We start from the raw sequence: 15,237 nt of genomic DNA, 5'->3' as shown, positions 1-15,237 counted from the left end.
GTTCCAGCAAAAAGCCAAACAGTTTTCGCACAGGAACTGGAAATAAACTGACTTTAAAGAGAGACGTCTTTTGACGAATGTTATATGTTAACGTAATTAGCTAGTTTGCTATATGCATTTGTAAGCTGTACTGCTGTACTGCTGTATCGAACTTGAATACAAGTACAACAACAATTAGTACTTGTATTTAAGTACACAGTCTCAGGCCCTTCAAACCAATGCCGGCCTGCCAGCTAACGTCTCCCTCCGCGCACCCAAAATGGTTAAACTGTCCCTGACGAGCCTGAATTTACAAATTAATGACACATCTTTACACAAATTAAAAACCTGTGACGTTGTTCTGCATTCATCCACCATATTTGTCATTTTTTTGTGAGAAAAGTTGTGCCGCAATGAATGTTGGATTGCCTTCACTGCAGGGAAGCATCGGACGCTCCCTCGTCATTCAGTCAGATCATCACTCAGAATTAAGGCGCCTCAGTAGGAACATGTCAAGGTGTATAAGAATTTAGACACGCCCTCTTCTCGGGAGCGTAGGATGACGTAAAATACCGTCTATGTAGAGAGATCATTAGGTTTTCAGACAGCCCCTTGAGATTTAGCTTTGACTGTGAGAAATGTGTCTCGATGCCTGAAAATCTGATCAGCTTAGCGTGTCAAGTTTCCTCAACTCAAGAGATTAAATTCAACCTTATGGGATGTTGAATCTTCTGAACAACCTTCTAATACCCTAAAAAAGAAGGGCAACCATATGTAGCTGAAATATTATATACAGTACTAATCACATGGACAAATAATAACAAACTCTACTAAAAACAGATGTGAAGGGAACCTGGCGTGTTTGCACGTTAAGGACTCACTAACACTAGACTGAATAATGAAGAACTCCAATTGCTTGTGTGTATTATTTTCACTAATTATAACTTTTGGTTGAAATTATTTTTGTAAATGTATGATTTGTGTAAATCCTCTTCATTTACATCATCCTCCAGACCACCCAAGGGGAATGGAGGTTCCTGCTGAGTCTGGTTCCTCTCAAGGTTCCTTCCTGTGATTTTAAGGGAGTTTTTTCTTGTCACGGTCGCCCTTGGCTGCTCAACAGGGGTTTTTGGTCTGTTTTCCCTCCAAGTTTTGAAACAAAGTCTACTCTAAAAAGCGCTATACAAATACATTTGACTTGACTTAAAAATGAACAATTATTTTAAGACCTTAGTATTTCACCTGTGTTATGTATAGAAGAGCAGATGCTGCTCACGGCAGAAATCTCACAAGTCATATTTTTGGTAGGTAGCTGGTAAAAAAAGGTGAGCTCTGGCTGTGCATTGAGCTGAAGTATGTCAGCACTTACTAAACCCCTGACGTCAGTCCATCTCTGGTTCATTTCAGGAAGTGATCTGAGCTAAGTCAATAATTCTCTGCTGTAGCTTTGGAGCAAGACGAAAAGCCAAACACATTCCTGCCGTGGATCATCCGAAGCTAGTTTGGAACCAATGCAATCGATCATCTGAGAACAAGGTTTCAATCTTGTTAGCACTAGCATCGCAAACAACATTATCAGATTGATAAGTTTGAGAAATGTAATACTGGCAGGTCTTTGACAAGCAGAAACTAATGCAGGTTTTTTTTTTACAAAGCAGAAAGCAGAATCATATTAGGCACCACCGTTAGCACCAGGTTGGCAGAGATGCGCTATAAATGCACGGTTCCTAAAAGCAAATATTTAAAGAGCACAAGGATTATCTTTTAATGAACCACGGAACAACTTTGCTAAGTGATATAAATGCAAACCCTCCTACAGATGTACAGGCCAAACATAAATGTCAGTTCAAATTAGTAATGCACAATGAAACTGTGTTCATTATCTTTCGGGGCACTGGGAGGAAGGAGAAAATTACATTGAAGCTAATGCCCTTCATCCAATTCATCAGTAGTCAAGGGATTAGGACTGTTATTAGCACAAAGCTTACCATATTACGGCCTGGGGAGAGGAACAGAACACATTTCTCATCAACTCAAGATGGGTGAGAAACAAACTGCCCTACAGAGCTGTAACCATCCGTGAGCCCTATTTGTGTTTGAGAGTGTTTGAGAGTTTTTGTGTTGGGGAAGGGGGGGTTAACGTTTTTTAACATTCTGCTTCTGGATTAGGATTTAAATCCAGATAATGCTTCATCAGAAGTGTTTATATGTCACCTATAACGACTTTTAAACAGCTAAAAGCCATCCACAAACATAAGGGCTAAAGTACTAACGGGCAATAATAACAGGTGAAAGCAAACACTGTATCAATACTTTAACAATAATCACGTTAAAAATAATCACAGCGAGTTTAAATGACATACTACAATACATTTAACCACAGTTACAGTACTAAACACCCCAAAATTTCCAAAGAAACAGATAAGTGTCAGGTAAAAATAGAAATATATACAAAATGTACACATTTAGGAATAATACATATTTAAGAAATGTGTTCAGGTGGCGCAGTGGTAAAACATTAGACAAAAAATTAGACTACAAGATCTTGGGTTCAAATCTCAGCGTGCTATTGGCTTGTCGGGCGTCTACACGGACATGATTAAAGTCTAAAGGGGGGAGTGGGTGGCCACACAGCCTAGCCATTGGGTGGTGCATTTCTCAGTGAGCTTATAATAATTAATGACCAGAAACACTGGTTCATTCTTTTTTTTATTCACGTCTGAGCCTGTGCGATACAAACGTCATCTCTCGCCCCACTTTACAGCTCCTCCTCGTGCTTGCTCGTGGTTAAAACCTGTGATTTGAGACCTGTAGATAAACTGATATGGTGCTGTGTTCACATGTTTGAATTGTTTAACCGAATTAAACTGGTCAAATGGTTTTGCCAGAGTACTGGAGAGTTGGGATATCCCAGAAGCCCTACAAGCCTAGACGGAAGTCCAGACTATTGGACGTTTTTAGCCACTCTGGCACACTGAGGTAATTCATAACAGTTTCCCGTGGATGACATGTTGGACCTGCGGGGAGTGTGAGGATTATACTTTAATCAGCCAGAGCTGTATCGCTCCACACACACCGCCAGGACAAACCTGACAAAGCGCCGGCTGTGCTAATGAACGGCACTTTTAGCTTTTCTTCCCTTTTTTCTTTAGGAGAAAGTACCAGGATGGTAGGATTAAGAGATACGGAGGCTTGGCTTTAGACTGCACGCATCAATCAGTCTGGGTTCCAGCCGTACACCTACGCTGCACAATTAAAGAACAGTTAAGGGAGTAGGAGGATAGTAAGTGGTTTAGGATTCATACCCCGCTCCATTCACAAGAGAATACGCGAGCGAGGCTTCATCTCCTGTCCTCGTCTTCTGGGTTCCCTCTTAGTCCATCTGGAAGAGGGCTCAACGTTCAGCCTGCAATGAACGACAACAATGGTTATCACAAAGCATGTAGTGTTGATGGTACACAGCCCCAAGAATCAGGGTTCACTACCAGCCTGGTATTAGTGTCTGGTTTGTTATGTTCTTCATCTGTCTGTGTTTGTTTTCCTTCAACAAAAAGTAAAAAACATTTAAAAAATAGAGCTGCATGATATCCACTCACTGAGCATTTTATTAGGTACACCTATCTGGCATGTACGTACATTCATGAATTCTATTAAAAGCTACACCTACCATACAATGAACTGACACCACCCTCTAATCAAGGGGTGTCCAAACCTTTCTTGTTGGGGGGTCAGATGGAGTACAAAATATGCAAATACAGGGCCACAGGCTCTTCTATAATAAAACAAATGAAATTATAACAGACCTACCTGATTATTAACAATTTATTTGCTTTTTATTTGAGTGACTAATGATCTATCGTCCACAGTGTCGTGAATTTGCCGATTTCACTCACCAGAAACAACATAAACAACAGAACTATTACACAATAAAATCACAAACAGAAGCTGTTTTGTCATTATGGAGTCTGACCGGCTTCACATCAAGGTACGCTGACTTAAAGCCCATTAAACAGCCCATAAACCACAGTGAAAAACAAATACATATGTGATACAGCAGCTTTGATGACTTCAAGGCCTTGCGACGGCTGAATCATTACCTTACTGACGATTAATCAAGCACAATATGCAGGACTTGACTGAGCCTCTTTACCCACCAATTAATCTCCACATTATACCCTTCAACCAGCACCCAGGGAGGGGCCTGCTACCCTAAATCATAAGCAGAGGGAGTTTTTTTTTTAATAAAATGAGTTTATTGACTTTGACAAAGCACTTGGGCTGAATCCAGCACTAGAAAATGTATAGTGTTGTCGGGTACGAGGCGCAGCAATTAGAACGGTGTTATACGGCGTGAAATAAAAAATGTGAGCATGATTAGACAAGCAGTCAGTCCTGATAGTTTTATCGCAGGCTTATTAATCATTCGGACAATCGAGGTGCATTTTAGATTCCTATTTCATAACAGTCAAACTTTTTAGGACCTTAACAGTACATGTGGCACAGAGCGCTTTTACTTCGGACCCTTGTCTATTTGGAACTTGGATCTAAACAACGGGGGCAGCACGAGTGCCCAAAATGACTTACATTTATTTATTTATTTTATTTATTTATTTGCATTTTCCCCCCACCCGACTGTCCTCCCGATCTAGTCGTATCCAGACTGCATTTCCCTTCCTCTCTACTGATGCTGACTTCCACTCACGACTGAGGAGATACGTGCACCCTAAAAATGAATTACATTAGAAAGTAGACTGCCCACGTAAGACTACTCAGGTAAGCAGTAGGCAGCTCACTAGGTTTCTGGACAGACCTATAATGCTTAAGGGAATCAGAGCACTTCCGAGCACCTCCTTTACCTACACTTGAGGTGGCTACAATCCCAGCCGCGTCTCTCGTTTCTGCCTTATCACCCAAATTACAGCTGGTCAGTGATAAAACCGCAGCTATTTAAGCATTTCTGTAGGCTACGATTACCTACGCTCTGGCACTGCAGTAGCATTTGAAGAGTGTGACATTAAACAGGCTTTTCAATCGGCCCAGCTGTCCTCAGTAGATCAAACAGACTTTAGCGAAGCTCATTTTACCTTCGTGGAGGAACACGACGAGTCCCCGGGCTACAGCGCGGCACAGAGTCTTTAACATGCACTACATGAAATTAAGCCTCCGCTCAGGGCGGTAGCAGTGCTGCAAAGACACCAAAACCCAGTCACTGCTTTTTTAGAACACGTAAAAAAAAATCACTTTAAAGCTGAGACAAAAGCAAATCAATTTATGTAGTTGGGTAATAATACCAAACAACTACATCCAGGGTTCGAATGTCAGCGGTGCTATCGGCCGGTTGGGCATCTGCACGGACACGATTGGCTGGTGTCTGTGGGCGGGGTAGGAGGATGGCTGAACAGCCTAATCATTATGAGGTGTCTCAAGCCCAGATAAAACTAGAAGATCATCCAGCATTCTTTGATTCTATTTTATTAGGATCTTACACACTTTGGTTACATGCATGACAGGACAGGTGCTTACTGCTTACACAAGATTCATCAGTTCAAGTTCATAGACAATTTTGTATCACCAATTCACCTCACTTGCACGTCTTTGTAGGGTGAAAGGAAACTGGAGCTCCTAGAGGAAACCCATGCAGACACAAGGAGAACATGCAAACTCAGGACCTTCTTGCTGTAGGGCGACAGTGCTACCCACCGAGCCACCCTTATCCAGCATTAACCCAGAGTCAAGTCTGGTATGCAAACCAGATCTGCTGTGGTGACCCTTTATATAAATACCGGAGCAGTTACTCCTTTTTTACACACTATGATAAAAAGAATCCAGTACACCGTAGATACAGTTGGTAATACACTTGACCAGCATGACAGAACGATACAACCAAGGCAAGTCTGAGCAGAAAGAGTGTGAGACGTGAACGAACTCCCCGTGCTCGTAGGGCAATTCCCTGTTGAGAACTTGCCCTCCCTCTGGTATGTGCATCTGCTGGTACTGAGGGTGTTTAAACTTTGCCGTTTGAGTGTTAGCACACTAACAGGACCGAGCATGTTGCAGCAATTAAAATCAAAGCACGGGCGCAAGGAGAGGAAAGCCTTTAACAAGCACCAACACTGAAGTCATTAACGAAAAAAGGGGGACAATTTGAGATTATGGGGTCTGTCTGAAAACATAGAGAGCTGCCTTGCTGCCTAGTTGATCAGCTGCCTCAGTAGAGAGGATTCTAATAAGACATCAAACTTATAAGGCAGATTATTTAGACACACTACTTGTACATTGATTATGGCAATTGCACCACCGCAGTTTTAGCTTACTCAAACCAACACGCTGAGGCGGCACAACCCGCATACCAGCTAACGTCTCCCTCCGTGCACCCAAAAACTTTCCCAAACCCCCCTTCTCAACCAGACTGAGCGACAAACAGGTGACTCTCCATTAGCCCTCCCCTCCCTCTGAAATTGACTATTTTTTCTGTTAAGTACCCTGCCAGGCTGATAGCACCACCGAGACTCGTACCCGCCTCGCCGTCAGTAGTATCAGACACTTGCGCCACCTGGGCGTCCAATTATAAGGCACTTTGCTGTATCATAATACTGGCATTGAATTTTCAACCCTCAGCCCAGATGGTAGCTGTTAACGGGTGAAGAGATCATCAAGAGCCAGACAAGATCCTTCAAGAGCAGACAGAGACGCACCAGCGAAGTAGAGAGAAAAAACAAGCACAATATGTTTCACAGCAGTGTCGATTGAGCTGTTTCGAGCAGAAAGCCTCCCGTCTGAGAGTAAACATCTCACTTCAGCTCCCTGTTGCGCCATCTGGACTGGATCCAATAGATGAGTCTGAAACATACCTCGGCTTTAACGAAAGTCCCAGAGATCCGTATCCTTCCACACGGCAAGTGTGAAGAAGTATCGGTTCCTAATAGCACACGCTTCTTAAATAAGCTTGACGTGGAGACGAGCGTTCTCAGCGATCGGCTACATACTACAGACCTCCACCCTTCAGTTTCAAAGCATCAAAGATTCATAGGGGTGTTTCGACTACAGCCGAGGCACGGATTCACCGAGCTATTTCTGTAGCTCAAAAACAGACGGACGCAGAGAGAAAGAAAAGCTCAGCGTGGACACAAAACCTGATTAGGCACGTGGCAGAGACGACGCTGGCAGACAGGCGGGCGGCAGCGTAATGCATTCTTGTACCCGAATCTAAATGAAACTACAACCACCACAACAAAGATGAGCACAAACAAGATGAGAACAGATTAAACAACATTCTATCTATACAAACGCTTAAAGCATCACTACAGTAGCAATATTTATTTATTTATTAGGATTTTTATTCATCAGTTCAAGTTTAATGTCAAACACAGTCATGGACAATTCGGTATCTCTAATTCACCTCACTTGCACGTCTTTGGACTGTGGGAGGAAACCGGAGCTCCCATAGGAAACCCAAGCAGACACAGGGAGAACATGCAATCTCCAGACAGAAAGGACCCTGACCACTCCACCTGGGAATCAAACCCAGGACCGTCTTGCTGTGAGCCACCGTGCCTCCCCAGCATTTTTAAATAAACTGAGTTTTATTTAAATGAGTGGAAAAAAGCAAGACATTCACTTTTTAAATCATGCAACCAAAGTAAAAAAGAGAACAGAGAGAGAGAGAGAGAGAGAGAGAGAGAGAGTGTCTTCCAGCTAATTTCCATTTTGCATAAAATATGCCTCGGTTAATAATAGATGTGCACTTGAATTGGACAGATTGCACTTTCCTTTCTTGATTTAAAGGTCTGTCAGATAGAGACGGAGACTGTAAAAACAGTCCTACAAAAACTTCTTAATGCTATTGTAATCGAGCCATATGGAGAGTCTGGTACAATCAGACTAAAATTAAAGTGAGAAATAACAGGTGGAGGATTTTATTTACCACTAATGTATTTTTGCATAAGCAAATCTGGAAACGGCACAAGTGCAGAAATATCTAACTACGATGATACTGGATGCACGATTAATAAGCCTGGGATTTTTCTATCAATATGACTAGGGACTTAAACGTCAGACATTTGAATTAATTTAAACCGAAAGACCTCACAAAGAGGCAGGGCATTTCTTACTCGGTCTGATGTCAAGCAGAGGCGCAATTGAGCAATTTCTTTTAATTTTTTTTTTATGCATTTTTCTCCCCATTTTCCCTCCCGATTTAGTGCATCCAATTTGTCTTCCGCTGCTGACAGACACCAGATTTTTGCATCCAAGGAGAGTACGCCACTGACCGCGCCTTCTTTACACGTGTACAGCCCTCCTCTTCTCTCTCTCTCTTCTGCTAATCAGGGTCCCTACACAGCGCATGAAGACTCACCCCTATAGTCCCGGTCCCCACCCTGTAGATACGGTGGCCAATTATCCCCGCCAGATGGCGCCCAGCCGACCGATGGCAACACCGAGCCTCGAACCCGGGAGAAACTCGGTGCTGGTGCGTCAGCGGAATATCCCACTGTGCCACCTGGGCGCCAGCAGTTTCTTTTACCTGATAACCGAGCGTCATTAATTGTCCTATCAAAATTTAAAACACATCACAATAGTCTCATATGAGCAAGTTTTTATACTTAAAAAAAGACTGCCCAGCATTTATATATAAAAAAAACAAGACAGCTGTATTTGTTCAGGTATGACAACATGTGGCATAATTACAATTGATATCATTTGAGTTCAGTTAAATCACTTAATATTTCAGCACATAAAGGGGATAAAACATGTACTTGTAAGAAAAGAACGAGCAAACACGCCTATTGAAGAGATTGGAAAGAAGACACTCGGACATCATTAAAGCCCCAGTTAACTATTTTAACCGGCATTAACAATGGTGATAGAACAGTACAACAATGGTGCTTAATCATGGAGAAAGAGCTCTTTGTGTGAACCAGAATTGGCGTCCCCTCGGCCCCTTCTGGTCATAAAAGTGGCCTCAATAAAGTGTCTTCCCCTCGGACCCCGGAAAAGCATTTTGCCAAGTCATGGTAGATTATGCAAACAAAAGCAGGGATGAAAGGCTATAGTGGTGTGGTCAGGGAGATGTAGCGTGGAATATCCGGCTCTCAGGGACCCGCGGTCTGATTTACACATATTATATTAACATGTAATCTGTATGGATATCAATATCTGGATAATAAGTTAAACAAATTTACCCTGGTACTTCCATGCCAATTTGCTGTCGTACTTAACGCCTCATGACCAGATTTTATTTCCCATAAGAAATATGCAAAGCTATCGCGCTAGCTAACTAGACAGAATGTGGGGAATCAGCCAGCTGCCATCAAATCAGAAGTTAGATTACCTTACCTTAGTAACGGACCGACGTACCTAATAACCTAGCAACTGAGGCCCGAGCGTCCACTGTGGAATGACCACGCTGCCTCCAGCAATATATTTTTTGGCCCAGTGCTCATGATCAGTCGTCCCTCTCTCACTCAGCAGATAGGAGACTTGACACCTTTACATCTGCACAGAAGTGCCAAATAGCACCGAAGAGCACGCCAGGATACTGCAAAGTGTCAAAAAATCACGAGAAATTGAAACGGCGAAAGACGAGCTTTCATTTTTTACTAATGTATTCATGAGGTCAGAGGATCACGGTAGTGTGAATGTGCATTGAGCCTGGTAGCATCGGTTCTACCGATTGCTAACTGAATTGCCGTAGGATGGCTAGGACGCCTCATAGCGCAGATTAACCAGTAAACGTGAGAAACTCGAACGCTACGTGAATGAAAAATGTTAAATCGCTAAACACAAACGTTTTTCATTACTTGTTTCTGGATTTCCGATTCCCGGTCGTGAATCCACTGCCATTTGCACACCCGTATTTGATCAAGGACAAACGGATATCGCAGAGGCAGCGGGATAGACTTTGTCCGAGCTTCCCTTACTCAAACACGGCCAATTGTGTTCGTGTGGATGTCAACTAGATCTGTGGCTCTGCTGAGATTCAAACTCAAGTTCAAGTTCGAACACCGTGTGGTAATGTGGTAGCCCGTTGCACCATTCAAGAGTCCAAAGAAAATCTTGGTGTAACTATTATTAAACTAAACTCTTGACTAGGCCACCTCCGAGGGATCGTTCCAGGACTCCTAACCCTCTTATCTAGGGAAATTTAAGGATTTAACATCAGCGCTTACCTGTCAGAGCTCCAACTTGGCTTAAAACCAACACAGAACCCCAGGAGCTCAGACAAGAAGAAGCAAAATCAAAGCTTAATCTTGAATCATTGCATCTTGCGACGTGCCAATAGCCTGACATCAAAGAATAAATAAATAAAATAGTAGGAAAAGAGAGGCGGCAGAGCTCTGAAGCTTGCCACTATTAAAAAAGTCAAACGAGCCAAATACGCTACCAGTCGTAAGGCTGAACGCTGGCACGTGTGCAAGTAAACGTTGATGATGAAAGCCTGGCTCGTATGAGCTCAGCGATGGCATTTGACATACCCACAGACCATCAGGAAGCCCAGGGAGTGTGTTACTCATTGCAAAACTCCCACTGTGAGGACAGACTATCACACGGGGGCTTTGCCAAGGCAGAAATCTTTGGTTTTTTACTCGCCTAGACTCTAAAGCTGAGCTACGATCAAAGGAAAACTAAATGAATGCTGAATCTTTCAAATATTAAGCGGTGAGCAAGCGTTTTAACGATAAATTCTTTAAAATGTCTAAGCAATATCATGTCATCTGTAATAAGATATATATTTTATTTATTTGGATTTTTTGGGCAAGATATGTATTATATTTCTATCTGCTTACTCCAAGAAAAAAGGGAAAAGGATTAGTCACCCTTATTTCCACTGTGCATCCGAGCAAGATATTACACCCTAATCAAAGACTTTTCCTTTCTTATCAGAATTTCTGATTCAGCTCCACAAAAAGAATCAGTCAGAGCGAGGAGAGCGATGCACGGAAGCGTAAAAAGACATCAGGCTTAAAGAGGCAGAAAGACGAAAGCAAAGAATCAGAGATGCAGAGAAAGTGGGACAGAAGAAGGCTGTTTCGGGACATTCATCACCCCTCTTCCACGTCTGAAGCGTACCGGCTGACAGTGATCTGAAGCAGCCAGCCGGATCTGAACCGAGCTTTTCCATCAGTCTCCTCTGCTGTCTTGTGCATGTGAGCGGTCTCAGATCAGACGCAGCATAAATTCGATGCTGATCACATGTCGGGGAAGCTCTGCGCGTCCTCTATTTATAATGCAAATAGCGATATGAAGAAAAAGGGGATAGCATTACACGGACATATTTGAAACACGCACCGTGTGTTTACTTAGGTGCCTGATTTTAATATTTAAATATTAATGTGAGTCGATAAGCCTCTCATCTCCTATTCTATCGCCTAACGTAAACACAAGCTGAAGCTTCTCAGCTTGGTCACTTTATTAGGAACACCAAACTAGAACATGCCAAGAATCTCCCGTTCTACCACACACCAAAGGTGCTTTCTTAAATTTGGATTCAATGACTGGGAAGGCCATCAAAACACTTACTGTCATCCATGAAACCAGTTTGCAAAGACTTGGGCTTTGTAACATGGTGCATAATTAAGCTCAGCCAAAACACTTCAAAGATGCTAGATTGGATGCTGTGAGCCGTACTTTCTTTAAAAGAAAACAAAGGACAAAGAATACAATGTTAAGACTTCAGTAAGGTTCAGTAAGAAAGAGGTTATTGTAAACGCCATGATAGCGCCATATTCTGAAAAAAAAGGCATCATATTTATCATTTTGTTGTCAGCAGTCATCAAATTGGTTTTAGGGTGTTCTGTTTTTGTGTCCTGCTGGCAACTCTTGTTTGCAAAGGGGTTTTAAAAATAAAAAGTAAAAAAAAAAAAATCCAAATGAAACGCATGTGAAGCTGACTGCCACATTTAATGTGTATCGTGTCGTTCGTGTCATACTCCCACCGACTGCTCTTTCCAAACAGCAGTGCTGGTACCACATCTAATCAGATCTTAAATGCATTATGACTGAAATGATTTGACACCGTGTCTAAACAGACGCCGATGCCAGGATGTGTTCGCAGTTAGAAATGAAGGCAGCTTCAGTGGCTCGGAAAGAACAGCTGAACGCACAGCACTAACAAGCGGGGCATGGCAAAAAACGCAACGACTGAAAATGAAGATCGGTTAAACAACAAGGACATGACGCCCGAGTCAATTCAGGATTAAAAAAAAGAGATTACATTGTCAGCATATGGTCACACTTCAGAAGTGTATTCATGCTTTTGTTGCATTTAGGGGTGCTTAAATGCCAGCACACCAGCGCTGCGGTTCGAATCTCAACTCCGCTACCGGTCCCCTAGTAGGCACAATTGGCAGTGCCTGCAGCAGACAAAACTGGCCACTATAATCTGCTACAAAAAGGCAAGCAGGGTCTTCGACGCTGTGTAAGGACCCTGGTTAGTAGCCCGAGGTGCCTGTACAGAGGTGGAGGAGCACAGGGGTCAGTGCGTGACTCTCCGTCCATGAAACTAGCCTCACAGGCAAATAAAAAAAGGTCGTGGACTGTGCACGTCAGAGGAAGCACGTGTCATGCAAATATACCCTCCACGGACACGATCGGGGTCTGCAGCAACAGAAGACAATATGGCTATGCAAAACAATAGCGAAAAAAAAAAAAAAAGAGGATTTAATTTATAGCTCAGTCTGAGATGAAATAAAAAAATACAATTAATTAATTAATTAGACACAGTGTCAAATCATTTTAGTCACAATACATTTGAGGTCTGATTAGATGTAGAACCAGCATTGCTGTTTGGAAAGAGCAGTCAGTAAGAGTGTGACACAACAGACATGATACACAATAAATGTGGCAGTCAGCTTAGCATGTGTTTAATTTGGAATTTAGGCTTCTTTGTCCTACTTTTTATTTTTAACCCCCCCTTGTTTGAGTAATTGGTTGCTAATCGTTCTGACCCAGTGTTGTTGGGAAGCACAAGGCGGTAACAGCAATCAAGTAAAGAGCTTTCAGTGTAACTTTAGTTATATTAGTTACATGTCTTGTTCTGATTATATGTTAGATTAGAATGAGCAGTGCTACTGACTCCAAAGTCCAAACAAAGAGTTGCACCATTAATAACCATTAACACCAATAAATCATATGGGCATAACAGAAAAAAAAAAAGCCACACGATCAATTTTTCCTTCTATTTAAAGCCTGGTATGTGATGCTATTGCAGCATATGGCAAGTTCCCACAGGCCAGTATGAACAGCAGCAACTGTGTCTGCCTGCCGCTCGGATTTGCATATACTGACAGTGAAACAGGCTAAATCTCCAGCTCATGTTTTGCTTGGAAAAAATCCCTGAAAAGCAGCATCCATATGCTTCCAACATGCAGGATTCTGCTTAATAAATAACAAGGTGTCTTAAAATAAACAAAGCTCATAAATATTTATCTGAAATATTCTAAAAAAGATCAAAAGCAGAAGCCGAGGCTCTATTAAAAACACCAGTCAGGCTCTACAAAGCCAAGCCGAGCCGAGTTCTCTCCAAGCATTCGACTTTAAAATAGCTGCTCTTTTAATGCTCAGCCAGGCCTGACCTCTGTACCTGGCACCACCGGCATCAAGGAGAAAATCCTCTTAAGAGGCAAGTGTGAAACTCTGAGCAGGACTTACAGGGCCTGCACGCTGCTCCAAACACCAAATATACCTCTGGGTAAAAAAGAACCCCAGCGCAGAGCACCGACTGAGTACACTGTCAGAACAAACATGCAAGACCATGCGTTATTAACTTGGGTGTAATCGATATACAGACAAAATGGTACATGTCTGTTTCTGATCCATAAAGAAGAATTGATAGTATCAGCGTTCTGAAGTAATGCAGAGAACCAGGATGGAATCAGAGGGAGTGTATTATAAATTGGGCAGTAAGTGTACATCAGTGTTTAACACCGAATCAACACTCCTGCACATTAAACTGTTGTTACAGCGCTACACATATATTGCCAAAGCTGGTGGTACCGTCCATTGATTAATTAGGAAACAAACTTCTAACAAAGTGCAAAACATCAGCTAGGTTTCTATGCCTAAATATCGTATTTGTTTACAGTTCGCAATAAGTATGATTCTGTTAAATGATGACCAAGTAAATTATTAAAATGCACTGAAAATGGACGAGATGAATTCGACATCATAGACGAAAACGAGTCAAATAGCCCACTTAAGTCTATATTTATCTGCTCTGATTATGATTTTCTCTTTCAACTATGAAATGCATGTTTACAAATGCATCCTTCATCCAGTCGTGCTGCACCACATCAACAGATCCAACAGATCCAACAGATCCAACAAATCCAAACAGACTGACGGCTGCAATTAAAGTACTACATCAGGAACTGATCACGTTTCCAACCCAGTTAATGTAGTTTTAGACAATTTCAAAGGGGTATGAAGATTTTCTATTAGAACTGTATGCCATTATCTAGCTCTACTAGAAACGTATGTATGTGTATGGCTATACTGGCCCAACTTTATTATTGAATACTTAATCCATATTTAATATTTACCAAGACAATGTTATTATTTAGATTAACTAAAACATTGTGTGGCCGGCACGGTTGCTCAGTGGGTAGCACTGTCGTCTCTAAGCAAGAAGGTCCTGGGTTCGATTCCCAGGAGGAGCGGCCTGGGTCCTTTCTGTGTGGAGTTTGCATGCTATGAATGTTTGAATGAGTGTGGTTTTCCTCCAGGAGGTCCGGTTTCCTCCCACAGTACAAAGACATGCAAGTGAGGTGAAATGGAGATAACAAAATTGTCCATGATTGTGTTTGACCTACCAGTCCTGTTATACATGTAACCAAAGTGTATAAACCTTAACTTTAAAAATCTCTGTTGACCAAAAACACAAATCGTCTGTGGTAATATTGTGGTTTGACATCTAAAAGTTCATAGATTTCAGTGGTTTGATGTATTCATATATTCATTTATATTCGTTAGCAAAAGGCAGTCAGTACTGGCCCGAAAACGCTGTAATCATCATTTTGTGCCCACCTATTTACCAGTCACAAAACACGTATCATGGCACACATGCTTGCATGCCCACGCACACAACATGCATGGTACAACAAACAAGCATGAGGATCTTGCACTCGTCTCCTTTTCTGTCAGCTCCCAATCTGGAATCTGCTCTCGTATCACCAAACCAAGCCAAGCAAAACGTGCCCCCGTTTGAAGAGGAGCAACACCTTGGCCATCTGCTCGTTTGAAGCGTACTGTGTACACGGA

General features: G+C 42.2%; 1 protein-coding gene across 2 annotated transcripts in view; it reads right to left on the bottom strand.

Annotated features, from left to right (window-relative positions):
• Window positions 1-15,237, bottom strand: part of glceb (glucuronic acid epimerase b) — a 41,078-nt gene that overhangs the window by 13,925 nt on the left and 11,916 nt on the right. For both annotated transcript variants that reach the window (XM_062989524.1, XM_062989523.1), the window contains one exon: window positions 3,285-3,385. The gene's annotated coding sequence lies outside the window, so the exon portion shown is untranslated. The remainder of the gene's footprint in view (window positions 1-3,284; window positions 3,386-15,237) is intronic.

The sequence above is a fragment of the Trichomycterus rosablanca genome, chromosome 27, assembly GCF_030014385.1.
Source record: "Trichomycterus rosablanca isolate fTriRos1 chromosome 27, fTriRos1.hap1, whole genome shotgun sequence".
Lineage (NCBI taxonomy): Eukaryota > Metazoa > Chordata > Actinopteri > Siluriformes > Trichomycteridae > Trichomycterus > Trichomycterus rosablanca.
The sequence above is the reverse complement of the archived record's forward strand: the minus strand, read 5'-3'. Positions and strand labels throughout refer to the sequence as shown.